Source organism: Rhinolophus sinicus, chromosome 8 (assembly GCF_057876585.1).
Source record: "Rhinolophus sinicus isolate RSI-liver-muscle chromosome 8, RSI-T2T, whole genome shotgun sequence".
Lineage (NCBI taxonomy): Eukaryota > Metazoa > Chordata > Mammalia > Chiroptera > Rhinolophidae > Rhinolophus > Rhinolophus sinicus.
In genome coordinates, this window is record NC_142508.1 from 14,958,940 (window position 1) to 14,985,356 (window position 26,417).

The following is a 26,417-nucleotide window of genomic DNA, read 5'->3' on the forward strand; positions in this document are numbered from 1 at the left end:
AGCTGAAGGCCAAAGTTCTCTCCCCTGCGCATGCCCCAGCTGCAAGGTCTTGCTCTGTTGCCTCTGAAAAGCAACTCAGTATCTCGTTAAACAGGACAGGACCGTTTGGAGCTGGTTCTGCGGTTACAGTCTTGAATTCCAGAAAGGCCTACACCAAGTGGCTAAGACAGGGTGTGTAAAGGGATTCAAACAGACCAAATTTCGAAGGAAACATAAAACAACAAAAACAGATCAGGGAGCGATGGAAGGAAGACCAGAGCAAAATGCTCCCTGGGAACTAGGGGGGTTATCTGCAAACCATTTCTTGGACCGTTTTCCTTGCCCTAGAGGTCACACGCCTCTTCTGCTGGGGGCTTCCAGGGGGGGTCTCCAGCAGACAGGCACTCCCTCAGCCCCCTGCAGTTACCCCTGGGGCTCTTCGCCAGCAATGATTTTTCTCCTAAGGGCTCTGAAGCACCAACAAGATAGAATTTGCAACTCATACAATGGATCGGGAGATTGAAACAGGCGGCTTCCACTTGCTCCGAGTCACAGCGTGAGTCTGCGTTGGGCCGGGGCCAGAAATCCCCACTCCCCCTGCTGTTGCCAGGTCCCAGCAATGTCTCCTCTCTGCCTGCCGGTCTCCTCCACACCCTCCTCCACCCTCCTCCAGCGTTCGTTCTGATGGTCTAATAACACTGCCCCCCGTTCTTTGGCTCTGCTTCCTTTAATACACACATAGATTACAGCTACATTAAAGAGGCCCAGAAATACCAAAGCAGAACTAAAGCAATTATTATAATGCAGCCTTAACAGCAGCTGTAATGAGACAGAATTAAAAATGAGCCAGCATAATCACAATTCACTGTTCCCAACGACCTTCCAGAACTGCTTTCATTTGGAAAGTAACATCTAGTCCTGAACTGTCAGATGGAAGGGGAAAATTCAATTGTGCCTCCCAGCATGGCCTGGTCCCTGGCTACGGAGACCTGGCTCTTCCATATGAAGACATCTGTCCCCTGGCTGATGCTACATGGTATTATCCATGTGCTTAGCGGGGGGCAGAGGGAAGGGACATAGGAGCTGGGTGTTCCTTCAATGGCACAAAAGGCTGGCTTATCCCTCTTCCCTCCATTTGTCACCGGGCCTGCCTGTTCCACACTGGAGCAAATTCAAGTCTGAGCAGCTTCGTGCCTGGCGCATTGCATGTGCCACATGTTGCAGACGGTAACAACTCACATGATTTCAGAGGATCTCACAAAAACCCCGAGAGGCAGGTTCTATTACGTCCCCATTGTATGACCAAGGAAACAGGGGTGGGAAGTGACTGCTCACTTACCTACTAGTGGGTACCAGAGCCGCTACGCAAATCCTTATTTCAGAGTCCAGAACGCAAATTCTCACCCTGATTTTGTGGAGCTGATCCCCTAAGAGAAGCAAAGCAAAGGAGAAAATTATTTGACATGGTGTTACACTACATTGTGATGCCAGGGACTGGGGAGGGGAGGGGAAAGGTGCAGGCAAAACGATGGAGGGAGACAGGAAGCACATCCCGCAGGAGAGGCTTCCTTCGGGGGCCACTCTGACTGATGAGTCACGGCACCTACGCCACGGAAGCCTTTGCTCACCCTTCCTTCCCCAGGTCTGTATAGATGATCAGAAATAAGAAGGCAAAGCGCCAGGAGGTAAAGGCGCCAGCAAAGAGGGTGTGGAGGATGCAGAGAAGATACGGGCTCCTCTCCTCCAAGATGCTCAGAAGAAAACACTAAAACTCAGCGACTTTGCCAAGCCTGCCCCCAACCCCAAATTGGACTTTCTGGAGCTGCTCCCAAAGGCACCCTGGCCCCTTCCTCCTGAGCATGTTCAGTGGACTCTAGAGGCAGGCACAGGGATGCTATTGGTTTTTGGCTTGCGCAGGAGATGGTTTCCACACTGTCACGATGGAGCAGGAGCAGGCACAGGCAGCAGGAACGACCATGAGGAGCTGGTCCCTCACCTTCCTCCCAGCTGAGCCAGGCTAGGCTACGATTCAGGGGGCAGGCAGCCCTTCTTCATGCCCTGGTTGCAGGCAGGTGGAGCCCTACAGTCCTGGTGCTAGGGAAAATGTCCTAAGGATTCTGGTTCCAGAAGCCCAATGGCCTTGAACGCCTTCTGATGTGTCGTGCAGATAATGGGTGTCCAAAATGACTCTCCCCAGCCAGCCTGAGCTTCTGGAGAGGGTCTTGAGCCCCGAGCTGCAACCTCTCCATGGTCTGTTCACCACTCCCACCTCAATCAACTTGGGGAACGATGGTTTCCCCACCCGAGGTAAACAAGGGTAACAAAGCACTTTCTGGTTTGACTACAATTCATGTGGGTTCATGGCCATTCCCAGGACCCTAGCTCTGAGGGGTCACTATGAAACTGAATTATATGCCATACCAAGATGGCTGGTCCCCAGCTCAGCCTGCATCCCAGGTAGGCAGGGCCTCAGAATCAAGCCACAAATGCTGGCATCGCCACTTGTGTTTGCTGGGGGGGGAAAAAACAAGAGTCGTCGAGAGAGGCCACGTCTTGTTCTTTCTACATGCTGTCATCCCTTTCTCTGTAAAAGTCCCTCCATCAACCCATCCCTATTTTGTGGAGAGAGAACCGTACGGGGAGTAATTTGACTCAAATGGAGTAGGACCTTGTGCATTAATTACTAATGTAGAACAAGTGAGGAGGGAACATCTGAGAGATGGTAAGAGGGCACGACATCCCCAATACTGGGGGGGCTGGATGGGGTACATCTTTAGTGGCCCCTGCTTCTCCTGAGAGGACAAAAGGGACCACAGCTGAAGCACATCTCACTCCCAACTTCCAGGCCAAGAAAAGCTTTCTCAGAAGCCTGGGAACTTGGGAATACAAGCATGAAGAGATGAGAAAATAACGGGGACACTGCTGAGATTTTTTTCTTTTTTTGGTCTGATTTCCAACTTGGACAATGGAGCTTGCCCTCTGAAGGTGAGTGGGGTCCTAATGGTGTGGTGAGTGGGGGTGTCTGTGGACAGCACCCTGCTTTCCAGCCAGCAGCAGCCAACTATGACCAAGTCCAAGCTATGGTGTTAACAGAAGACAAGTTGGTGATGACGCACCTTTGTTCATGGGAGTCGTATTAGACACCTACAGTATGAAGAGATTTTCAAGCTCTGGCTGGTTTGGGAAACATAAGACTTAAAATAAGTGCCCTACACACAAGGAGTTAGGAATCTAATACTTTTTGTAAAAATTCACACACAAGGGAATTAACAAGCACAGCATCTGAGAGGCCTTATGTAAGCTGAGAGCTGGGTGCCTCCCTTCCCACAACCCACCCACCTCTGCTGGCTTACAGGGCCTGTAGGTGGAGGCAGTGCCTGCCAGCCCCTCTCCTCCCTCCCCCAGGCGCTAATGAGATGCAGGGAGGGGACTGCAGCCCCCATAGATCAGCTCGCCAGTTTCTGCGGCTGTTGCTTTGAAGGTGCCTTTCTCTAGTCTGTGCCCACAGCTTGTTACCGTAGCACACGGCTTTGGTGGGTGAGAAGGGTTTAGGCTCCCACGATGGTGGGGTGCCCTGCCTCCGCCTGACACTTCTCTTCTTTGCATTCAGTGTTTTTCTGCCCATGGGGAGTGATCTGTGCTCTTCTGGGGCTCTATGATTTTTCCAGACCACCTATAACTTACCACCTAGGCCCACACCAGGACCATCTCTTTGCAAACGGTAGGACAGAGTTGGAATTGGTCACAGACTTAGGGAGCAAAGGGACGAAATTTCTGACCTCAGACACCCAACACCAAGACCATGAGCTGCCCAACCCCTGGTGTCCATGGTGCATTTACTTCCTCCCTTTGTTTATAAAGTCTCAAGATACATATTTCAGTGTCTCAAACAAGCTGCAGTTTCCGTACTGCGTTCTTCACGGGTCACCCTCCTGTGTCATCCACCTGACACAGTACGCTCTTCATCTGGAACCCAGTTCTAGATCACGTCCCACCAGATCCATCTCTCTCTTCTTGCTGTTTGAACTTTTCACCCGGCACCCGTCTTATGCTGCCTTCTATGGGTATTTGGCTTTTTACGTTTTTCTCTCAGTTGGATTGTTCTGTTTGTCCCAAGGTAATGAAGTGCTTCGTTCTGAATTAATGTGGAGTGTTTTTATTTTATTTTAATACCACAGATATATTTTATCTGCTATTTATTTTCATGCACCAGTTTTGTTGCGGTTGGTATTTTCACAGTATGCCTTTCTTCATTCCTACTACTTTCAAACTTTCTGTATCTGTCTTGTAGAGGCGTGAATGGATTTGACAAAGGATGAGGAAAGAGGGAGCAGGGAGAGAAAGTAACTGCTTCACTCCTACTCACACATAACCATCACCACCAGTACACACACACACACACACACACACACACACACACACTCATTATACAGGCAGCCAGACATCTGCCAAAACAGAATATGGCCAAAACACGAAGGCAAAAAGAGCAAGCTATGTTTTAGGTGATTCTTATGAACTGCCTCGTTTTTTTAGACCCAAACTTAGAAATTCTGTCTTTAAAAAGGCGTTTAATCAATTTCTATTTATTGTGATTGCTGATGTGTTTCATTTCTATCATCTTGTTTTGTGTTTGATAATTGTTTGGAGAGAAACTCCTCAACGGATTGCTCCTGCTTCCCCGTCTTTCTGAGTATGCCAAGAACAAGAGGTTCTAACTGCTCGTTACCTGGGTCATTTCTTAGGGCTGAGTTTGCACGAAGAAATCTTGCAGAATGAGGTCATGTCTCCCTTTGGGACAGAGAACAGGCTCACGGCCTGTCAAAAGATGGATTTCCTCAAGTGCAGTGTTCCTCAGCTGCAACACAAAATCACTGTACGTGCAACGTCTAACTAGGCCCCTCTGTGTCACCCTCCATGGGACTTAGGGGCCAAGAGAAGCTGACGCACACATGACACTCATGGTGGTTTCTTTGTGTGAGTATAAAAGTCCAGGAGTCTCCTGTCTTCTGATAGCATCCACCAAACAGTAACAGGCCAACTTATTAGCTTCTAAGGAGGACAAATCAAATACTACTTTACCAAAAAGTTTCTTTTGTTATTTTTCTCACCGTTGCTTCTGGCTGTCTATCCCTTCCATCTGGTTCAGTTTCTATCTCACTGAGTCATATCCTTTCATTGCTCTTTCAACTAGGATCTGTGAGTAGTAAATTCTCTTGGGCTTTCTTTGTATTAAAAACTCTTTTGCCTTCATTTTTGAATGATGGCTTACATACTCGTAGGATTTGAATTTTAGGGTGTTAGTTATTGTCTGACAGCAATTTGAAAACACATTTCCTATCGTTATCTATTTTTGCTGGTCATTCCTTTGTGTCATCTGACTTTTATCTCTTGAAGCTTTTTTAAGATTTCTCTGTAATGTATCGACATAGTGTCTAGATGTGCATTCATTTTTAAATTTTTATTCATGGGACATGAAATTCTTCAATTTAAGAATTTAAATGTTTCTTGAATTCTGGAAACTTCTCAGCCACTGTCTTTTCAAATATTACCTCTCTCACATATACTCTGTTCTCTCCTTCTGGTACTTAACGAGATATATATTTTGATTAAGTCTCTTTCCTAGTTTCCATTTAAAATTCTGGATGATAGTCTCAAAGTATCTTCCCGGTCATTAATTTTTCTTTAGCCATGTCTAATGTACTACTTTACACATCTAATAATTTTTTATTTTGATGACAGAGTTTGTATTTCTAGAAGCACTATTTGTCTACATTTCAAATCTGTTTCTGTATTGCGCTGTCCTTTCTTATAATTTTTATTCCTCCTTTATGTTTTTTTAATATGGTAAATATACTTCTATTATGGTCTGTTTAAGACCATTCTATTTCCTCTATGTTAATTATCGTATGTTAATTACCGTGTTTGCCTGTTTGCTTCTTCTTCTTCTAAGTGACCTTTACCATAATTTGTAGGTTTTTGTGATTTCTAATTTTTATTGTGAGTTCCTCAGTGGAGGTTGTGTCTTTAGGGAATTTCGTGTCCTCTGTGTATAAATGGTGGTGGCGGTATCTACATTAGGCTTTATGTTTGCCTCTGCTAACACCCCACTGTTTTTCGTTCGTTTGGTTGGTTTTGTTTTGTTTTTACCAGCTCTCGACCAGTGTTTATGTTAGTTCTAGATATTACTATGTGGTGTAAATTTGTGCAGGTAGGGCAGGCTTAGGTTTTCAATCTCTGGTGTGTGACTTCCTTCCACCCAAGGCCTAAGTGAACAGCAAACTTTCTTGAATCTTCCCCCACACAGATCTGCTGGGTTTTTCTAATCCTCTCAGAGACTCCTAACTTTATGCTAGAAGGCCTCTATCCCTGCCTCTCAGCTCACTTAGATTTGAGGCTTTAACGTCTGTCTTTCAATGGAGGTTAAAATCCCATTCTGAAACCCTAAGGCCTAGCTCTGTGTCTTAATCTCCTTTGGACGACCATGGCCTCAGCTCCTGCCCAACACCCTGGCTTTGAGCTCCTGCCTCATCACTGATACTGGGAAGTCCTCTCTCTTTCTTTTGAGCTCTGTGTGTATTTGAATTTATTTGTGTTATATTGTATGCAGATTTATACAGGTGTGATGAAAGAACACCTTTGAGGATCCATTCTATCTGCCGTATTAACTGGAAGTCCTCCGTGAAATTGTACCTACGAGAAAAAGCCATGTCTCCCCCTTCTGTGTATGAGCACAAGCCTCTACTGCACAGCCTGCCTCGGAATCATACACAAAGTGAGAGCTCAGAAAGGGTTTGTAACACTCTCAGGGTCTAACAGCAGGGGCTTTGTGAACTAGTCCATGGTACAACAATACAACGCAGTAGAGTGTGGTGCAGCCACTTTAAAAGGTAGGGAAATTGTTAAGGGATTCAGGAAAATGTGGTCAACATCATTTTTAAGTGTAAAAGACAGGTTAGAAACTAGTATGCACCGTCCTATTGTATAGAAAACAGACTGGAAGAAAATATACCAAAATGTTAGCACCATTCAATCCATGGACAATGAGAGTATGGGCCATTTCTGTTTTCTTCTTTTGATTTGTTTTTCCTATAGTCAGCATGTACTTCTTACACAATAAGTGTGACGAATAGGAATTTAAGTTAAAATCTGGTAAATGCCAAATAAGTAGAAAATTTGAGATGCTCTCTTGAGTTCCTCCCGCCCCAGAACCTTTGCGGGCTTTCATTGTCTCAAAGGAGCTTCCATTTAACATCCACACCCATGGGGAGATGTTGCTGCTTTCTGAGCAGTCCACAGTGGCCCCAGTCCTCCCTGCCACCAGAGGGTGCTCTTGAGCACTGGGCCTCCGCAGGCTGGCAGCTGACCATTGGTCTTTGTCATGACACCTCCTTGGCCCAGGTTGCCATCGTAGCCCTCAAGGGACGATGATTCCAGGGTACGCCATGCCTACAGCCCCTCTTCAGTTTCCACTCCCACCCTAGTTACCCCTCCACATGGTCCCTGAGGGCACAAGTGCTGTGCCTGGCTGTTGTGTCTGGCAGGGCTTCTGTCATGCCACACAAAGCTGCCCTCCTCCACTACCCTGAGCTATTCCTCATTAGTCCATGTTCTTGCTTTAGGTTTTTTTCTGGACCCTAATGGCTTTTCCCTTCCCCGAGGCTTTGGTGGTGGGAAGCTCTCTATTCTATCTTTAACAGGACTCTCTGACTTTGAACTTCAGGAAGCATCGACTGGGGTGTCCATCCTCCCGACCCAGAAGGCCCTTGGTGCTCCTTTGGAAAACAAAGTCAACTCCTCCAGGGATCAGCTTTTCCAACTCCAGTAGAGGCATCTTTGCTTGGGTCAAAGGAGGGTATTCATACTCTGACTGCGGAAAGATGGCTCCCGACCATCCATACGATTGTCCATTAGAAGGTAACTCAGGTAGCCCTCCTTAGATAAAGGAGGACAGCATCTCTCAGATATATAGGAAGTTATGAAACTGGTCAAGAACTGTAAATTGGCTCCCCAGCATAAGGATTTGTACAGTGGTTCCACCCTAGGCTCTCACTCAGCATCACCTGCCCACTCAGTGCAGGTTAACAAGTTATGTGAAAATTGGTAGTTTAGGTTCTCCCTGTGGCAACATCCTTTTTTCCTAGCTCCATTTTTGGCTGTTTTCACTCCCTGAAGCACCCTCCAAGCAGAGATCAATTTAAAGTAGGGGTAAGGACCGCAGGAAGCCTGGGGAAAGAGGTGTACGGGGGGACCCTGGAATCCCTTTGTCTGAAGAATCATTTTCTTCCTTACCTCTCTCCATTCCACTCTCCTCCCACTCTTTCTTGCCTCTGGAAGTCAGGGAGACACTGAGCAGGTGGCCCTGGCTGGTGCCTGGGCTGGTGGCAGGTTGGGTGGGAAGAGGCTTGTCAGCATATGGGCCAAGGGAACACATGGCCCTGAGTTCCTGGGGACAGGAGGGGAACAGGCAGGAGCAGATGAACTGCTAAGCAACAGGGTTGGTAATTTCAGCCAGAAAACTTTCCAGCGATAAGAAATAAGGGAAGGCAGCCAGTGGGGGAGCACGGGAAGGGAGGCTCAGGCACTCGGTTGGCCATCTCTGCACAGCGGTATCTCTTTAATTTCTTTTAAAAGTAAAACGCTGTTCTCTGTAGGAAGCTTTTGCTTTTCCCAACTTGAAGAGCTGAAAACAACAGAAAACCATCAACACACGTTTTCACTCTCCCTAGAAGATGCTCGCAAAGTTCCTCACACTCACATTTAAATGATTTCTGAGCTACAGGAAGTACAATGGCTGAACTTAAACACGGATCAACATACGGGGAATGAGAGCTGTTTCGGAGTTTTAAAAATAGCACACAAAGAATACCAGAGTGTTAACAGTGGTTGCCTCCGAGTGATGGAATTATGGGTGATTTTTGTCCTCCTTCTTTATCCTTTTCCATACTTTTCGTGTTTTAATGATGTGCACGTGCTGTTTCACAATTTTAAAATGTTATTTAGAGACATAGACAAAGGCAACATCAATTCATAAAAGAAAAATGCCTGTGGACTGGTGTTTCCAGAACCTACCATGTGGCAGAATGTAAGGTCAGTCTTTATGTCTGCTATTTGATTTGACCGTGAAAAGCATCCTGCAATATTGATTGTACCCTTTGTACAGATGAAGAAACTGAGACTCAGAGTTCATTAGCTTGTCCAAAGTGACACAAATGGAAACTGACAAAGCCAGATTTCAATCCAGGCCTTTCTATCATCAGACTGTGTGTGGGAGTGGTGGACGGCATCCACGCAAGTCTTACTGCTGGGTGCTTTTTCAAGGACAGTGAACTTCACATGAAAAAGACCAAGACAAACAATCAAAGTGCCAAGGTCCAGAGTGGGAACGTGTCCGGTGTGTCTGAGGAAGAGCCAGGAAACTAGGACAGCTGGACAGAGAGTGAGGCAAATGGTGGGAAGGGAAGCCAGAGGCAATGGGCCAGATCCTGCAAAGCCTTATGGACCTCAGGAAGAGTTCTGGAAAAACTCATGATTTGTGCTCCTGCTGATATGCCCAAGGCTCGGCATGGTTGCCTCAACCCCAAGATTTTCATGATCTTTCAACACAAATACCTGCCAACAAGAAAGTTCTTCTGCATCTCTTAGTTCAAATTCCCAAGAGAGGGAGCCTCGTTGGCTGAACCCAGACTGAACAGGCTTCATTAAGTGAGGTGCTTTTCCCCTCAGCCATGGAGTTGGGCTGCCCCGTCCTTGGCAGGGACTCTGGCTGGTCAGGCAGTGATGGACATCCTGTGAGGGGAAACTTCGAATGGGACCTGGATTATCAATGGGATCCAGGTCATCAGAGACAGAATCTAATCAGTGGGAGAAAGTATCTCCTTCTGTTCTCCACGTTGTTATCCCTTACCTTACTTGCTAGGAAGGCCATTGGAAAGGGACAGAAAGTACATTGTTTATAGGCTGTTTGATCCTAATGAAGGATGAGAATAAGCGGGGAGAAAATATCTGCATTTGTTTTTGTTGTTGTTGTTGTTATTATTTATTTTTGCATTTGTTGATCTCCTTGAAATTCCAGTAAGGTTGAAAACACCTTTGATGGATGTGAAAGATTCAGAATCTGGATTGGCTGAATCTATCCCTCAAAAAACAAATAAAAAATATTTTTCTACTTACCACCTGGTCTCTAGAAAACCCTGTCTCTGAGTTTCCTCACGTAGCACACAGTTATTTTCTAAGCATCACGGAAAGGCGTTTGTGAACCCTGGGACTGAGTTCTCATTCTAATTTTCTCAGCAGGGAGATGGCACAGCCTCTTGCCTCTCATACCACGCCAACTGACTCTCAGGGGCCTCTGATTTCTAAACAAGAGACAATCGCCTGGCACAGAGCACAGGCCTGTGAAGGTCATGCAGCAATGCGCCAGGCGAAGTCACAGCTACAATCCCTGGGTCCAGGCCTGGGTCGGGCATCCCTCTCCTGGGCCCCATGGGGGCGAGGGGGCGGGGGAGAGAAGAAGAATGGGTCTGTAAAAAGGCAATTGCCTAATCAGTTTTCCTCCCTTCCTGGCCCCTGCACCCACTCAGCCAGGCTGTTCTAGACCTCCCTCCAGCAGTCCATAAATCCATCACTTGACATTCTGGTCTTTATTTCACCTTAATTTTCTACAGTCAGGAAGTTTCACTTTCTCTTTGATCAAGGTCATGTTTCCTTTGGTGGAAGGAGAAGGATTCAAATCTCAGAAACAGCATTCCTCATTCCTCTTTTGAAGGCATAGCCAGTATCTCTGTTTCTCCCTTTCCCAAGCACAGAGCCTCAATTAATAATCATGGAAAGGAAGAGCAACAGGCAGTAACCCTGAGTACACCCCACCATCTGGTTTAAATACTGGTTGTGCTGCCCAGCTCACTTCCCCCTCTCACCTGGGCTCTGAACCTAACTCACTGATCTCTCCTCATTGACTTCATAGAAGCCCACCTAGAAATCGGACCCCCAGCTGTGGTATGAGCGCAGTTATAGAAGGAGGAGCTGGATTGGACAGCTGCCCGCAGCACAGAACAGGTATGGGATACCTGCCCGCTCAGTGGGTTGAATTACAGAAGAATTCGGAAGCTTAGGGAACTCAAATCTGTTATAATGGATGGTAAGCCTGCGGCACTCGGTCTTAGAGGGAAGCATACTTTATTATACAAAACAGTAAATAAACCTTCCTTCTTCCTTCTTCTCTAGAAGGAAAAACCTATGTCTATCTTCCAAAGAGGGTTGCTATATAAAGATCATTAAAAAGACAGCCCGGAACGAAAATGCTTACCGGATGTACAGGAACACAAGAGATGCTTTGAGAACTGTCTGTCAATAATGGCCACACATGGTGCCCGGTTTCAGGGAAAATCACTACCAGGGAAACCAATGCACAGTATTGGGAAACTGACAGTCCAAGCAGATAGAAGCTAAAACATAATCTGGATATGTAAATAGAAAACCAGATATTGACCTATAAGTGCAGTGTTTACCACGTGTGTCTGATAACTAGGCAACACAATAGCAATCATGACCATCAGTAAGCAGGGGTCAGATAAACCTTTCAAGGGTTACACTGGATCACGGGCATGTATACTAGATGACTCAATATGGTCCCACGGATCCCTGAGGCTCTATTCATTTTTTTTCTCTCTATTCCTTAGATTAGATAATCTCTGTTGATTTATCTTCAAGTGCAACAGCCCTTTTTTTCTCGGCTCCAATCAACTGTTAGGCCCATCCAGTGATTTTTCTCAATCAGACATTATACTTTTTAATTCTAATGTTTCCATTTGGTTCTTTTCCTTCTTTCCTTTTTTATTTTTCTTCTGAGATCCCCCATCTGTTCATTTTAGTCATATTTTATGTCAAGTGCTTACATATATTTGTAATAGCTTTGTTAAAACCTGGTGGTTAATTCCAACACCTGGGTCATCTTTGGTTATTTTTCTGTGGACTGCTTTTTCTCTTGACTGTTTCTTCCACATCTCATAGTTTTTTATTCTATACTGGGCATTGTGAATGACGTGCTGTGGATTCTCCTCTGGATTCTCCTGCTAGCAGGCAGGTAATGACTAGACTCCAACTCCAAATTCTGTCTCTCCTGGAGTGGGCTGCACCTGAAGTCTCTGCTCTGTCCTTCAGCCTTCCAGCTTTGCTTTTTTCCTGGGCTCCTGGAGTCTCCCCACACATGCCCAACTCAGGGGGCCTCTGAGGATTTGGTCAAAGATGATATGCAGATTTGGGGCTCCTTCCTCTCTGGCCCCCTCCTTTGTGAGATTTCTACCCTCACTTTCTAGTTACTCTGGCAATTCTAAACTCTGTCTCCTGGCTCTGCCAGCCAGTAGTTCCCCAGCTTTCTGCTGGAGTTCCAACTGTACCAGGAGTGCTTGGGGGTGCCCCCACCAGGGCAAAAACATAGGAATGTGAATCTCCCAAGAGCAGTTCCCTGCTTTCAAGGATGAACGTCCCTCTAGGCATGTCTGCCTTTGGTCATTCTCCAGTGCCTTCAACTTGCTGTTGTTTATACTTTGCACAGAATTAATCACAATAAACTGTGAGAAGGTGAATCTACCATAAGCTACTTCCATTACAGGGAAGTGGAACCACTACACAAACTGTTTGATAATCTGCTTTTCTATCTACAGTGTGCTTTTCAAATGCTACATGTTACTCCACCATCTTGGCATAGTAAGCTTTATGCCGATAAACGTATATACTTACATAACACTGAGCTATCGGTAGACCTTTAAGATGTTTCCAACTTTTGATATAATAAAAGTAGTGTTCTCTCACCGCAGGAGTTGCACACGGTAATTCATTTCATTTGCAGGGAGAAGTATATGTTGGTACTTCTTTCTGTTTCAATTTAGCTCATCCTTGAATACATCTATTTTATATGTTTTATAATGTATGCAATATATTATTATAATACCAGTGAATCATTTATAAAACATATATATGTATATGTACATACACATGCATGCACATACCTATGGGGCTGTGCTCAATTTTACTTAATTCTTTTTTATAGATGGAGTGTAAGATTTTGAAAGTTTAGATGGTACAGTTATGAATAATGCTTTAAAGAATGTGTATAGATATTCAAAAATACATAATATATTCATATATGCACATAAATACATATATAAATATAAACATGTTATATAAAATATTTTGGCACAATACTGATTATTTACGTAAGATGATTATGCAGAAGCAGAATTGCTGAATCAAATGGTATGCACATATTTCTTTTTGACTTGCTTTGTCAATATTATACAAAAGCCCTGTAGAAGGATCCTACCAATTCACCCTCAAAGCAGAATATGAGCGCATAGTACTTTCCCCACAGCCTGCAAACACTGACTATATTTAGTGGAGTTTTTTCCCCCCGTCTTTAAAAAAGTTTTAGTGATGAAGAACAATATTTTGGTTAAATGAGAATATCTTCCTTTACTCACAGAGTTAAACATTTTCAAATATTTACAATATCGAATCTCTTTTTAAATTGCCTGCTCATTTCTTTTGCTTTTTCTATTAAGATGATTCATCTTTTATTTGAAAATTAATTTTAAGCGATCTTTTTATAGTAAGTATATTCATCCTTTGTTTGATATGGGTGTTACAAACATGTTTTTCAGTTTATCATTTTCCTCTTTATTTGTTGATGATATTTTCACACACACAGTATATTTATGTCATCAGATTTATTAGTCATTTTCTTCATGGTTTCTGCCTTTAAAATTATTCTTAGAAAGCCATCCCACACCCTAAAATTATACAATCATACCAATATTCTCTCTTAGTACATTTACTTTACATTACAATCTTTAATCCACCTGGAATTTATGATAAATTACACAAGATAGAAATCTTATCATACCCTAAAGTCTTATATATATATATATTTGGGACTCTTTCTGGGTTTTCAAAGAGACCCATCGATCTGGTGAACTACGATGTCAGAATTACAATCGTCCAATTTTTATAGTTGTGCAATGCATTTTGACATGGGCATTACATTTCAAGAACAACACTGACAAACCAGAAAGCATTTAAAAGTAGAGTTAGAAAACCACTTCACATAATAAATATTTTAAAAACTAACAATGTTTAACTTTGAGAAGAGAGGATTCAATACCTACCAAAGTCAGAATTCAATAAATAACCTAAGGGGGTTATATCATAGTTACTTTTTAAATCGTTATGGATCTGTTACATGGATGGGAATAGATCTGGGTGACTCGAAGGGAAAGAACTAGGACTAATGGATGGAAATTACCAGAGAAAATTTTGGCTCAACAAAGGACTTTTCCTAACAACCACAGTTGTCTAGCAAGAAAACAAGCTGTCTCAAAGGAGGGTGGGGTTAGAGGAGTTGGCTGCTCTTTACTGAAAAAGTTAAAAAGTAGGTAACTAATTTGTGAAGGACGCAATGAAAGGGACGTCCACAGCAAACAAGGGCTGAGCTACAGGAAGGACATTCGAACTCTAAAATCCTGGCACCTATGACCTTAGTTTCAAAAAAAAAAAAAAAAAAAAAAAGCAGTGTTGCAATAAACTCGACTGACATTGGGCCTCAAATACTGAGGAAGCTGCACTGAGGGATCCCTAAGGCCATACACCTGAGCCTTCGGTTTTTGAAACCTGAGAAGCTCTGGTTCACTTTTCCTTTATCTGGGAGGTGGGGGCGGGGGGTGGGGCTGGGCTGGGGCTGGGTTGCAGGATATAAAGCAAAGGGAAACTTAATAGATCCCCATACAGCCCTATATTTTTGTTTCAATTTTTAGGCAGACTCAAGGTGCCCGGAGGTAAAAACGGGGTATTTCCCCCAAACAACAAGGGAAAACAGTGGCCCCAGAATCCCAGGATCTCATTTTCATCCTGCTTCTGCAGACACCAAAGCACTGAACACAGGTACGTGCCGTCCCCTCTTCACCTCCACGGGGTGTGAAGAGGAGAAGTCTCCTTTAATGCCTCCGTAAAATATTCTGAGGTCCCCAGAGCTGTCCGATTCAAATGCAGTGATTTATCTATTATGTATCCCATGGCTTTGGGGAGAGGCGGTGTCTCCTCTGTGCTAAGGAGACAGAGCTTTGAAGCAGCGCGCTTTGGGCTGGTTCCCCTTGACAGCGAGGAGGAGCCCAGAGCAGGAGAGCAGGGGTGGCATCCTTCTGGGGCCACACAGGTCCCAGTGTAGAAGATCTATCGCATAGCTGGACATCAGCTCAGCAGGTGTCCAGTCCCCTGAACACTGTGGCTATTGCCTTCTGTTGTGACGTCACGGAAGGCACAGGTAGAGGGGAAAACACCATAGCCCATCTTCTCTCTAGCCTTCTCAGGTAAAGAGAAATAAATACTGTGGGCACAAGACATCAGGCAGAAAGTAGGTCGTACAACATACTACAAACTATCAAGGTGGATATAATTAAATTCTTCCACTGAGTTAACCGATTTCAAGTTTGTTTTGTTTTCCAAAATGTGTCAGAGATCCACAAAAACCAAAAGGTTGATAGTTTGACTATTTTGCACATTTAATAATCATTTGAGCTGCTTTGTGTATAAATCACATTATTTTTACGCATAAAAATTTCCTATTGTTAGTCATTCCTGAAAAACACACAAAAATATAGAAAAATGTACATCTGCTTTCCTAAATTTCCTTTCTGGGAGTTTCCATCCTCAGTCAGCGGATGAAAATATTCATTCGGATATATCTGACCATCATGGCAAAAAGGTTAATCACTGAAATATATATAGAGAAATATAGGGGCCTTATAAACATAATGCCAAGGGGAAAAAGCCAGACACAGAAGAATTTTGTATTAATCCAAGACAACCAAACTAATTTATGGTGTTGAAGTCAAGATAATAGTGATCCTTTGGGAGGGGTGATGGTTAAGTGCCTGGAAGGTGGCCCGTGGGGCTTCTGGGAGGCTGGTGACATTCTGTGTATTCATCTAATGCTGGCCACTTGGGTGTACTCAATTGGTGAAAATTCACTGAGCTGTACATTTATGATCTACACACTCTTCTGTATATGTCACACTTCAATAAAAAACTCAGAACCAGAGGAAGGCGGTAACTTTGCACTGCTGAGCCCTGTGCCCAGGTTTCTGCCATTTAATTCTCCTCAAAACCATGTGTAGTAAGTGATGCTTTTGTCATGTTTTCAGTGAAGGAAGCAGAAGCACTGAGACATTATGTGGTATCACGTGACCGGCAAGTCTGATCCAATCTGGGTCTCTCAGACGCAAATCCTTTGCCCAAGTTTTCATTAAATATTCATAATATAGAGAACAAAGTTATACCCCCAAAACTCAAGAAGGGAGGAGAGCTGGATTCAGACCCTCTCTAGGCTAAAAAACTGGAATCCATGACCCCAAGGAGAACTCGGCAGTCAGGGAAGAGCCCAGGTGCCCCCCGGGGCCCATCAGGTCCTGAGTTACTCAAAGATTAACCCTTTATGGGACACTAGAAATTCATTTTGGGGGTCCTCAGACCACAGGGATCCCTCCAGCTAGAGCTATAGCTGAGCCATGATGTTTCACAGGCTCCTGCCAAGGCCAGACCAGGGGAAGGGAAGTGGGGGAGGAATGCAGAAGACGCAGGTGGCCTGTCCCAAATTCAGACACTTCATCAGATCAGTTACACAGAAACATGGCCTCAGACAAAATTAAATGACGGTTTCTTCATGCCCTAGTGGAAAGTTCATTGCCCCAGGCTTCAGCAAACTGTTCCAGTTACTGGCTCCGCCATTAAGTATCTGTTCTAACCTCTCTGGGCTTTGTTTTCTTCATCTATAAAATGAGAAATTTGAAGAGAGATTTTCTCTCCATCCCATTCAGGCCAGACTTATGACCTAAAACACTGGGGTTCAGATTTCTACTTGGGAAAGGATTCTAACTCCACATTTGAACATAGGACTTAAGAGTCAGGAAACCTGAGTTGAAGTATTGAATCAAAATGTGGTACTTAGTCATTTCTTCGAGCCTCAGTTTCCTATTCTGTAATATGGGAAGAAGACACCCCTAGAGGATTGTTACCCAGGTTCGGTGAACGAGTAAGTGGTTCTCAAACTTGACCTTGCCACAGAATCACATGGAGGGACTTATTCCAACGAAGGTTGCAGGGCCCTACCCTGAGTCCTTTTTACTTATTAGGCCTGGAATAGAGGCCAAGAATTTGTATTTCTATCAAGTTCCTGGGTGACGCTGATGCCGCTGATGCAGCATCACACTTTGAGGACCCCTGAGTTAATGTATTTACAAGCTCATAGTAGAGTATGAATCTAAGACGTTTGACTCAGTCTAAATGAGAAATGATTTCTCAGGGCTGAAATACAGCCACAAAGATGATTCCTGTTCTTATCTGACAAGCAGCTGAGATGTAAACCCAATGTCCCCAGGCTCCATCAGCCTGTGGATTCTGCTGGGGTGATACTAACATCAATAACCAAATTTATCATCGACTAGCTCTCAGCCTACATATTCTGGACCAGATATGTGGGCGACTCTCCATACGTCTCCACATGGCTATCATGGAGGAAACAAGGTTTTCTCCTTGTTGGTGTTCCTCCTTCCTACATTCTGAACTCCTTGAAAGCGGGCCCTTGTCACAGCTTTTGCTGCTGGTATATTCTGGAAGATGTTTGCCTTCCTGGCCAGGGGCCGCCTCCCCACGATGCTGCAGCTTCCAAACTCTGAAGGTGCCAAACAGGTTACAATCCCTCCCAGAGACATCATTTCCTTAGAAAAGAATGGCCCACTCTTCAACTCTGTTGCCCTGTGTCACCTGGGTCCTGATGGAGCCACGCATGACAAAAACCACGTGCTTTTGGCAGGTGCTTGATCAATGATAGCTAGTATTATTATTCCTAGGAACTCAGGAGCATGAAGATAGCGGCTGTGTCTACCATTTCTGAGTATAATTTCTAAGCCGGAAGCTGTAGTCCAGACCAACCCTCGCGAGGATTACATTCCACAGTAAATTAAAATGGGCCTTCAGTTCATGGAAGCCTTGCCAGGTCAATACAAGAAGGCAGAGGGCAAAGCTACCATCAGTTTCCTTGTGAAACACCTGAGACGCCAGGAAACGCTGCCCATCCATCTGTCCATTCATTCATTCATTCATTCACCCATCCATCCATCCAGCCCTTCATTCATTCATTCCAGGAGGGGAATGGGAACCAGAACACACAAATGTCAGGAGTTCCTGGGTGTTAAAACCATAGCCCATCCCAAAGGACGTGGACAAGAAAAGTCAACAAAGAAGAAATACAGATGACCTCCTAACAAATTTAAAATGAATTTAGCCTTATTAGCAATTGAATATTTGTAAATAAAAATAATACCGATTTTTTCCCCTAACCACGTGGCAATGGTTTTTTACATGAGGATTCTCGGTGTTTGTAAGAGTGCTAGGAAATGGTCACTCTCAAGATTGTGCTGGGAATCCAGTTTGGGATAACATTTCCAGTGAGCAGGTGTCACCTCAGCCGCAGACTTCTGGGTCAGCTCTGCCTGGGTGCTGTCTGCTTCTGTCCCCAAACAAATCTCCTAAATCCATGAAAATACGTGTGTGCTTTAACCTCGCTGCTTCATTCCTACAAATGGATCCTTGAAAATAACGATGTCATGTGCCAAACATGTAGCTATAAAGAAGCGGTTCACAGCTCTGTTAGAGATATTTAAAAGCTGGAAATCATCCAAATGCCAGCAATGGACGCTTGGGTATGGGGGCAGCTTGGCAGGGTAGCTTGTGGGTGCAGGACCCAGAAAGAGGGGCGTGGGGTGCAAACTCCAGCTCTTCTGCTCACTTCCTGTGTGACCTTGAGCAAATTATTACCTCCAAACCTGTTTTCTTATTTATAAAAGGTGGGTAGGAATAGTATTTACCTCACAGATCTATAGTGAGGAATAAATTAGATGACGTGTGGAAAGCATAGCCCATAGGAAGCGTTTTATAAATATTTGCTATTATTAAATAAATTACGCTATAACTATATGATGAAATTCATTGCAAACATCAAAAAAAGATGCCGTAGAAAACTATCTAATGATGCTGGGAAATGTTTATGGATATTGTCAAGTGCAAGAAGCAGGTTATATTACTGTATGATATCTATTTTGGCTGAAGATATCTTTTTCAGAGGGAAAAAGAGTGAAATAATTTACATCAAAATGCTAACTGTAGTTATTTCTAAGTGAAGCGATGATAAAATATTTGTGTTTTCTTATTTGGCCTTTTCTCTATTTACCCACGTTTCCTCAAAAGGGAGGTAAAAGGAGGGTGTCATCGGTCATGTGACCTTGCTTGCTATTCACTTTTTTATGACACAAATGGAAAAATAACTCATTTTATCTGGAAAGACACTCTAGAAAATGGAGGTAGAAAATGGTACCCTACAAAATTCCCAGCCAAATGTCCCTGCCCCGTGCCCTTCATGGAAGACAGCACCTAAGAACCCCCCTAACCCAGAGGATGGCAGGTTCCCCAGCCTGTGAGCCCAACCTGAGTCTGTGGAGGCCACTGACTACCCAGCACCAGTCCACGTACAGCACAGATGCAGGCAAAGAAAAGAGAACAAAGGGGCAGAGAAAACGGGCGGAGCGGTGGGGGAGGGGTGCAGGGGACAGCTTCCTTCAGTTTACACACAAAATCCCACCCTCCTCCCCCTGGACCTTGCCATCCTCTTTGACTGCTACTGTTTTTTTATCCAATGTGACTAGGGTCCACCATTTCCCCACTAAGTAAAGTTTTCATGTATTTTTCTTGACAACGGGCTCTTCCAGGGGAGAGCAAAGACCCCAGAATTTGCCCAAAACCAACTTGGCTCCAGTACATAGATCTGGAGCAGGACTGGCCATTTCCTGGCCATGTTCCTTCCAGGTCAGGCCAGGGCAGAGCCAGAGAGGAGGAAAGAAAAAAGGGCAAGAAGATGGTGGGCAAATCCTTTCTGTTGGGCAAAGGAACAAGAAGGTAGGTTTAGGGACCCTCTGGGATGAAGTTACCTGGCCTCCACTCCTCTCCCCAAATCCACCTCCCAACCCCCAAATAAACAATGTTTTTCCAAGATCACATAGCGGTGGAGACCACATGGAGATGGATGGCATACAGAAGTAGATTTCGGCGTTTTGTTTTCTTAAGGCTGGACGCCATAGGTAGGTGGAGGGTCTCACTTGTTTCCACAGGCTCCATCATCATTACTTAGCATTTATACTGCGTGGCTACATCCACAGAGGGCCTTCCAATCACCTTTAAAAGTATTTGGGGAGCTGCCGTGGCTTTCCAGCGACCTGCAGTTACTCTCCAGCTCTCTCCTGAGTATGTGCACATGTGGGGTGGCTTTCTGCGGAGGTTTTCCTCGGAAAGTTAACCCTTGACAGGGTGCACTTAAACAACTGTAATTTGGGGTAATGCTCATAGGGTAAGAGAACGCTTTTCTCCTGTCTACAAGACAAAACTGATAGCGATCTTTCCTGACTTCCCAAAACCACAAGAGTACTGGTGATGGGTGAGTGAGATTGGCCCAGAAAGACTTGAAAAGCCCCTGGAAAAGAGATGTTTTAACCCAGAGAGAGGTTTGAGGCCCAATTCTGACTGACTGCAAACCCCTGCTCTGAACTACTATATTTTACCATTTGGGAAATAAATGTGGCTTGCAGATTCAGTTGGCTGACAAGTCCCAGGGGACCCCAAGTGGAACGACTGCATTACAGCTGAAGCCTTGACTTTCTCGGTTTTAAATAACCTTGAAAGGCCAAAGTGTACCATCCCCGCTCGAGACCTTTACCTCCCACCTGCCTGCTCCTTGTCATTTCTTGACTGCAGGGGAAAAGTGGCAAGGGATGCCATTTGGGGATGAAGGTGGAAAAGAGGAAAATGTTCCCAGCAGGGCTACACGGGGGCTAGGTGACAGCCCCTCCCTCGATGTGATGTGCGGAGCCATCCTTCTCCCCCTGCCGGCCCCACTTGCCTTCCAGCATCGGAGCAGACAATATCACATCCCACCTTTGACTTATAAAAGACTCCTTCCTCTCGGTGGGCGCTGTGTCTTTTGTTCCTGAGAGCTTAAGGCTAGTTGCGATGCCAATGGGTAATGACAGGACTCTGAATGGCCCTACCTGGGGCACCTCAGGAGTGAGTCATAAGCTGCCTTTGACTAATTGAGTTAGGGCCTGTCAGTCACCAGTGATGCTATAAATAACACTGAAACCTAGAAGAAACTTTTCTGATGGAAAGAAAACAGGCTGTGCAAAGTGGATCTGGGGTTTTGAGACAGGAGAGGAAAAGAGAAGCTCCAGGCAGAGTGGCAGGTGCCTGCCGACCTTTAGAAAAGTAGACACACCCACCCATCAACACAAAGGTCTCTCTCTCTCTCTCTCCTTGCACCACATTTTTTCAGAAATCAGGCTACAGTTACTTCACACACTGTGATAATGCAGCAGAGTATGCATGGGCTGATGCCGCCAGGGGTGAGTGCAGGATGGGGAGATGGGTGGGTACCCGTGCTGGGACATGTTTGATTCAAGGTGCTGACACATACAACTCTAGAGCAAGCTCCCCTTCCTCAAGGGCCCCTAACAGATTCCCTGTTGCCAGGAGAGGAATTTCCCATCATCCTCCCTTTCCCTTGTCAACTGCTGGCACCATCTGAGCTGGGAGGCAGGCTGACAAGGTTAAGGGGAGAGAAGATCTGATATGCGCTCATGCTTCTCAGGTCCATGACAGGCAGCCTGGTGTGGAGTGGGCCCACGGCTTCCCTCGGCTCCCCTCCCCAAAGAACCCTCCGATGTGCCAATCAGAGACAAAGATAAGGAGCTGAGGCTGAGTCTTCCTCCCAGAGCCTAAGCCTCACGGCAGTTATTTATGGGAGGTTCGCAGTGTCTATCAACCCCAAGTCTGGGGCCACCTTTCCATGGGGTGCTGCCGCAGAACCAGGCGGAAGCTGCCATGGCAGCATGGACTGCATTCTGCAGGGAACAGAGGCCCTTACACATATCCTTTGCATCGTGCTCGGCACCATTACTTGACAATGACAGCCACTGAAAAGGCCACGTCCATCAATGAAACTGCTGGCTGGGAGAAGGCCTGCCAGTGGTGAATGGGGGACCCTTAAACCCTTCCAACTCAAGGGTCCACACTCCCACCCCAGGTCATCTAGACCAAGGCTACTCAAAGTGCATACCAGGAATGAGTTGCAAATTGTTGGTTTCTGGTCCACAGTGAGGTAAGTACAGAAACTGAGAGTAAGTATTACGTGTATGAAACTTACAGCAATCTGGCGGAGTAATTTAATGTGTTTGTTCTAATAATAAAAAGGCACTTGTATTTTTCTATTACTTTAATTCATTTTCCCAGAAATGTATTCTAAAGAATAGATCATATATATATGATATATATGATATACATATAATACATATGTATATATATAATAAATATATGTATATATATATATTATATATGTACGTGTGTGTATATATGTGTATATATATATACATATATACACACACACATATATATATATATATATATATATATATATATATATATATATATATATATCATTCTGCAGGAAACTGTCCCAAAAACCTTCTTCTTCATCCCAGATAGTTTGAGAAACTCAGATCTAGTTGCAGTCTACTGCTCCAAGAATATGGCATTGAAGCCTCTGGGCTGATAACTGTTTGTTCTTTTCATAGGAATTCTGAGAGAGAGCAAGAGTGAAAGCCTGAGAGAGAAAGAGAGAAGCGAAGAAAGAGAGAGGCAGGCTAGCAGGGAGAGAGAGAGAGGAGCAGAGAGGGGAAGAGAAAGAGAGAGAGGAAGAGGGAGAGGGAGAGGGAGGCAGAGAGGGAGGGGAGAGAGGGAGAGGGGGAAAAGGGAAGAGGGAGAGGGAGAGAGACAGAGAGAGAATCTCTCCAGTGTAGCCTGCTCTACCTGAAACTGGACAGTCTGCAATCCAGTAAAGTAACACAGTAAATACCGTCCTTCCTGGCACACTTTCCTGAGATTATGGCTACGAAGCAAGTCAAAACGAAGGCAATACACTGTACAGGTGTCCTCTCTGGGTGGCTTACGCAGAAGGCCCAAAGCAAAGCAATGCACCAACACTGCCGGTAAACAGGCGTCCTCTGCAGTAGCGGCTCTCCCTGCATGGCCTGGCTTCCCCAGTACCCGCTCCTCTCTGCCCTTCCAGTCTGAAGGTTCTCGCCTCCTCTTCAAGTGAAACGAGACTTCCTGAAGAAATTTTTCAGCTCAGTGATTTACAACAAAGACATCATAGTCAGACACACTTGAGCTTGAGTTCTGGCTCCTCCCCTCCCTTCCTACGTGACTTCGGGCACAGCATTTACTCAACCACGGCCTCAGTGTCTGCATCTACAAAATGAACATAACAATACCTAATATTTGCTACATGCTATACTCTGTGGCTATTGGCTTTACCTGGGAAAATCTCAGAGAAATAACGCTCATAGATGCATTTATTCCCAACTTTCAGGTGAGGAAGCTGAGAACTTGCCAAGTTCACACAGGGAATGAAAGTCGGAACTCAATCTTCTGCACTGCTCTTGCCAGAGTCATTGTGTTCAGTCATTATAGGACACTACCCTGGCATCATTACCTAACTCACAGGATTGCTGTGAAGATAAGACAATGCACTTATCACAGTGCCTTCCTAAATATCAGCTGCTGTTGCTTTTGACATTCTTTTCCTAGGGCGTCTTGGGGCCTCCGAATATCCTCTGGCTTCGAGGCTCCAACCTAGGGCAGCAAAGTCTTGGCGAGCTCCAGAAGGAACCAAGCCAGGGTTTCCTTGGCAGGTGGCCCAGCATGCATATCCTTTAATAGTCCAGGGTCTCCTATAAATATGCCAACAGAAAATCAAAGGCTCTGAAGCAAATCTCAATAGTTACTCAATTTCAGGCTCTGAAGCATTTTCAGTCTTGCACCTTCCACATGAGCTAAAATGTTCTTCCAAGTTGCAGGCTCCTGGATTCCTCCATCTCATCTTTTTAAAATGCTGGGCCCCTCTTTGCTAAATACTGCAGCTATCAGCTATTAAAAGAACGGAGCAGGGCCAAAGGGTAGGGAAGAAACTTGGTGAGGTTGCCTGACTCTCAATAAATATTTATACCCACTTGATGAGTCAGGGTTGGAGCCAGGACTCTCCCCAGGGCTTCCCACGGAGCATTTTTAGTGCAGGATTAGGGCGAAACTGAACGCCGACTTCTTTCCCAGCCATGCTCTTGCAAACCTCAGACCCATGCTAATGGGAGACTCCTGTAGAGGGTCGGTTCTGTGCCCGACAAGATGTCCTTGTTATCTCTAATCTGTATAACATACTGAGGCATAGGTATCAGTTCTCACATTGTATAGATAAGGAAACTGAGGCTGGGGAAGCTGAGTACATGACCTAAGGAGGTAAGTGGAGGAGGCAGGATTTGACCAAGCTCTGATTAGCGTTAGTGCCTAAGCTCTTCCCTCTAGGAGGTCCTGTGTGTCCTCCCTCTGGGATAGGACCCTAGATCTCTGCCAGGGCTTGGTTGCCTCTTCTCCTTCCCTCTTCCCTGAGCTCAGGAAGGGCTTCAGTCTGCTCTCTGCATCCCGAATGGTCCCTCATGAATTCTAGCCTCCACACCACTCTGCCAGGAGGTGGGTGTGTGCTCTCTTGGAGTCTCATTTGTTGTATTTCCAAGGTGGTAGCATGGACAGGGAAAGATAATCTCATTTACTGGGCTGATGCAGAGAGATTGGAGCCCTTGTTTATCCGGTGCTTAATTGCTCCCAACCTATAGGAGGGACTTATGTCAAAGCCCCTACTGGAGCGATCCTCAACCTATCTTTGTTCCAGGTTTACATGTTTCTGGAAACACAGAGCAGAAAAATGTCATATCGCTTATTCCCTGAGAGGCAGTAACAGGTATGTGGCCACGAGATACAGTCATTCTAAGCCTCTGAGTAACTGGGTCCTGTGTCAATGATGGCACAGATGGCCCACGGTGGTACCTGCATCAGAATCCCATCGGGTGCTGACTTGTTGAAACATTGACTTTTGGGCCCCAGCCCACCCTCTGCATCACAACACAAACGGCAATGGAGGCCAGGACTATTCCCAGCCTCCCAGGGGATTCTGGTGTTTACCGAAAATGTACAATCTTCGACTTACCGCGTGGGTGTTGGAATCAGAACCAACTGGATTCAAATCCTAACTTTGGGCAAGTTACCTAATCTCCTTGAGCTTTCATTGTTTTCTATTGTAAGATAAGAGTAGTAACCGTATCTGCCTCCTATGATATGAGGAACAGAGAGAACGAGCTTAGCCTGTGACGGCTAAAGGACTCTTCGAAGGTTTCCCACCTCAGTCCTCCCATCCGAAATTTGAATATAGTGTCTAGACATGATAAATGTTCAAGAAATGACTTGGATTTGCTTTCGTAAACCAGGAAATCCTGAAAAACTCACTGATGAGATCATTACAGGTGAAAGATAGTGATTAGAGAGCCAAACTCTTTCTAATTCTACGCAATCAATCAATAAATATGCAGTAAGAATCTGCTACAAGTTCAACATCACAGAGCAACCAAAGTTCTTAACTATAGCAACTCAAATTTTAGCTGAGGAGATGAGGCAAAAGTATACAGGTTTAAATAAAATAAGGATTAACTAAAATAACGAGACAATTATCAAAAGATGCTCCATGTTTACTTATTCATTCAGCATATACAACCGTTAATTGCCTGTGGTGTGCCATGAACTGTGCTAGAAACGAAAGATACAAGGTTAAGTAACATAGTCCCTTTCTCAAGAGATTTAAAGGAGACAGATGAGGAAATCAATGTTCACGATTAAATCACTTTTTTCTGGCTATGAGCATTGAAAAAGGTTGAGTTTCACGGTATTTAAAAAACTTCATTCAGAAGACCCAAGATGGCGGAGTCGACGCTATGCCTGCTTCCTTCCATGAACACATTAAAATTACAACTAAATTATAGAACAATCAACCTGGAATCACCCGAAGTCTAGCTGAATATCAGTTTTATAACTAAGGATATAGAGAAGAAGCCATGTCGAGACTGTGAGGAGGGGCGGAGATGCAAAACAGGCCAGCCCCAAACCTCCGTGTGGAGGTTGAGAACCAGGAAGGATATCTTGGCTTTGGAGGCCCCTCTCCCCCACTGAGGAGTGAGGACCCTAGCCACAAACCAGTCTCCCCAGCCCAGAGCACTGGTGCTGAGAACAGGAGCCCCCGACAACATCTGGCAGTGAAAAACAGTGGGGATTCCGACCATCTCGGTGGGATGAAAGGCTGCAGGAAACCGGGATGTCCTCTGAAATGGCCTGTTCACAGACGCAGACACTCACCTTGGGTTCCAGCGGAGGGACAGTAACTCAGGGGGGTGTCAGACTGAGGTGTGTGG

The 26,417-nt window shown here is 45.0% G+C and overlaps 1 long non-coding RNA gene across 1 annotated transcript in view; it reads right to left on the reverse strand.

The window, feature by feature from the left end:
* The window catches only part of LOC141567617 (uncharacterized), a 214,893-nt gene that overhangs the window by 13,734 nt on the left and 174,742 nt on the right, over positions 1-26,417 (reverse strand). The window contains exon 4 of the long non-coding RNA XR_016021937.1: positions 1,319-1,406. This is a non-coding gene — a long non-coding RNA (uncharacterized LOC141567617). The remainder of the gene's footprint in view (positions 1-1,318; positions 1,407-26,417) is intronic.